This window comes from Tiliqua scincoides, chromosome 13 (genome assembly GCF_035046505.1).
Source record: "Tiliqua scincoides isolate rTilSci1 chromosome 13, rTilSci1.hap2, whole genome shotgun sequence".
Taxonomy (NCBI): Eukaryota; Metazoa; Chordata; class Lepidosauria; order Squamata; family Scincidae; genus Tiliqua; species Tiliqua scincoides.
In genome coordinates, this window is record NC_089833.1 from 2,267,062 (window position 1) to 2,267,553 (window position 492).

The following is a 492-nucleotide window of genomic DNA, read 5'->3' on the forward strand; positions in this document are numbered from 1 at the left end:
CACTCGCGGGTTCTGCGGGTCTGGACCTAGCAGAGCTTTGAGCCTTCCAACTGGCTTTGGCTGTAACTACTCATCAGGAACTGCATGGACAAAGGGATGCCATCTGTCTACCTCCAAAAGAATGCAAAATGTTCCCCCCATACCTCCCTTGCACCCCTGCAGGGCTCTAGTATGTTCAGTCCTTCATGTGCCAGGAGAGGGTTAGGTGGGTGTGTGAAAATGCAAAATAGTGTAACGAATAAAGAGCCAGTGGAGATCTGCATTATAGTCCTAAATAACCTCTTGTCCCCTCTCCCAACCCTAGGAGGATGAACTGACCAAACCCCACAGCTTTAAAAAATCCCAAGTGTTGACTGCTAGCTAAATTTATGCAAAAAGTAAATTGGAAGATTTCCCCACCTGAGCCTGGTTTTGCTTGTTCTGTGGAAATGAACACAGGCTTTACAGAGGGCTGCAGCCCCACCTTGTGAAGTCTTGGCATCTGTTATTTCC